A 3038-nucleotide genomic window follows, 5' to 3' on the forward strand; every position below is an offset into this window, starting at 1 on the left:
AAAATTTAAAAAGAAAGTAGACAAAGGAACAAATTAGATGTAATGTAACAGATTTCTTATTAATAAATTTACTTTACGATAGAAAAAAATAATATTTTCGACTTTTACTTGATTTTTATCGGTTCTACACGTAATAATACAATATAAAGCTTTTTACTCAAAATTAATTTTACATAATGAATAAGAGCGAGACAATAAAGCCAATAAGAGACTGAGAATGTCAAATGCTAACAAGAAGTTAAAGAATATATTAATAAATAAAAATTGAACAATATATATTGATTATTAAAATACGATAACAAATTTATCAGTCAGATGCAAGAATTCTGTCAAGTTCAAGAAAAAATGTGGAGTCTGTTGAAGTGAAATATAGTTTAAGTATTGAATGAGATGTTAAAAATTTGATTGCCAAAAAATTTGATTTTAGTCTCGACACAGAAAGAGGGATAAAAACTTTGTTGCTATATTTATGAAATCTTTTAATGCATTTGAAAAAATAGACAATCTATTTGAGGAAATTTTGTTTATAGCGCATTTTTCCGGTTATTGAAATAATGCTGTCATCGAGGGAGGCTAGTTATTTTAACGGTACAGCATAAAGTCATGTCGCAGTCTACGTAATTGACCTATGGAAAATAGATACGCTATGCGACGTGAAATCATGAATGCGTTTCGCTATCGAGAACATTGCTGTGTATAGCTGTATAATCGTGGTCGCGAGTGCAATGGACACAGAGATAACCGTAGTTATGAATGGGAAATAACAACGTCACGCACAGATTGACAGTAGCATACCAATCTCTTGCTTTACACTTTACACGCTATTCACGTGTTTACATAGCTGTTATAATTGCCATGATCAGGATCTAATTATGTCAAAATTATAGAAATTAGTTCTAGAAATTAGTTCTAGAAATTAATTGTAGAGAAAGATTTTAAGACTACAATCTTTCATATTTGATCTCCAATATTAATTTTAGTCCTGTTATGTATGATATCTTTTTTACTTCTCTTTCAGAAAAGTATAAGAAATATGCAGTGCCTCGTTTTTTACCTTATTTGTTAATAATCGTGATTTTTCACGTGATTTTCATATCCGTAACTAACCAAAAACCGACTAATGGATCTATAAAAGAAATATTGTCTCGGTTTCGTAACTCTAATCGGTAAAGCTGCTTAATTAGTATTATCACTCATCGTAATAATATGATGATGATCGATTCGTGTATCCTCCGATCAAAACAGAATAAAGAAAAGGATTATTAATCAGTTGATTAATAATATCCAATATTTATTTGCGATGATTTATTCATTTAACAAAAAAAGAAAAGTAATTTAGATTATTACAAAAACATTCGTTAAGGATTCAATTAATTTGTGAAGTAGTGGATTTTTATTATTCTATATCTCTCCGTAGTTACAATTGTATTCGCAATTATTATTTGTTAAACAATTTTTTACAAACTTTGTACGACATTGTGTTAATAAAGAATGTTTTAATCACGTTTTAAAAAGATTTATCTCAGCATTTTATACTGAATTTCAAGGTTGCAGCAAAAGCGTGAGCTATATATAATGATCATCGCGACAAGACATGAATAGCATGAGCAAACCCAATACCGATTTCAAGGCTGTTCGCGGCTCGTTAACTCCGCCGATCGTTTTTGCCGGATTAAACGCATCGCTGCACCAAGCTCCCAGTTCCAATGTTGACAGCAATCGTTTCAGACTGCCTGATTATTAGATGAACGGCGTGCCGATCAATATGAAGATGCGATCGAATCCTTTGCTCTCGCAGGTAACGTCTCGCACCTGTGCGTGATCACCTAAGTAACAAATTATACAATTTTTTGACAAGTGTGAGACGTTCCGGTCGAATAAATTATAGCGGATCGTCAGTAAATCTTATAATTCTTCCTTTTTTTTAGTCGCTCTGCTTAGAATGGATAAATGGTTTTCTCCATTAATATAATCATCATTTTATCGTGTTTGAGACAGAAGAGATGACTTTATGCAAATGGAGTGGTGGTAAGAAATCTAGTTGTTTTTCCCTCAGTAAAATGAAATTCAGTATATATATCTATCTACACTTTTAGAAATTTTAATAAAATTGAAGAGAAATAAAGTTAAATTACTGAAATTAAAAAATTAACAGTTTCTAAATTGAATAATGACATTGTGTGTATGCGACATAGAGAAAGATTAACGTTTTTAAGAAAAATTCTTTCTGAACCTATCCCAAGAGAAATCCCGTTGGCACTGTAGCTTGAAAGAGGACGTTCGCACCGAGTCTCATAATTCAAAACGAGTGTGCAGTGTCACGGTGTCAATTGTAATTTTACTGGCTGTGGGAGATGAGTTAAAAGAAGGAAGCAAAGACAGCCAGTCGTTAAATCCGCGATGAAGGCATACATTACGACTTTAATTAAAATCGAGTTAACTCTCAGTACACACAATGGGATTAGCGTAATCCCATCTGATTTTCATAGTTCACATTTTCTTCCACTCTTTCACTTATTGCAAATCTCTTTTCACTTGTTGCAAAATATCTTTTGTGCTACGACATTTTAGACTTTCTAACTCAAAAATTCTTTTTCTTTTTCAGTCTTCAAACGATAGATAAAAAAAATTTGTTAAAATCGATGCGCCACAATCTGAGATACAAACAAAAGAAAACGCTGGTTTACAAATACCCGGATGTGGGTAGATACGGACTGTCAGAGTGTGTGTACTGAGGGTTAACTATATAGTGTGTTGCTCGTTCAAGTGGTACAACTTGGATTATGGACAATGTTTAAGCGCCAATAATATTCGTTTGTGATGAAAATATCCATTTGTGATGTTCAGATTATTGCAATTGCTGCGAATATGTAATTACTGCGGTTGACCAACGTCCATATAGATTAACGCCTACACGTTCCAATCTTGATCTATGTTCTAGCAAATATCAAACAATTAGCGCCAATTGTTTAATGACTCGTAGCCCCCGACAAAGAACTATAGTTTCGCGATTGTTGTACCGGAACGATCCTCGATAG

The sequence above is a fragment of the Atta colombica genome, unplaced genomic scaffold, assembly GCF_001594045.1.
Source record: "Atta colombica isolate Treedump-2 unplaced genomic scaffold, Acol1.0 scaffold228, whole genome shotgun sequence".
In the NCBI taxonomy this organism is placed as follows: domain Eukaryota; kingdom Metazoa; phylum Arthropoda; class Insecta; order Hymenoptera; family Formicidae; genus Atta; species Atta colombica.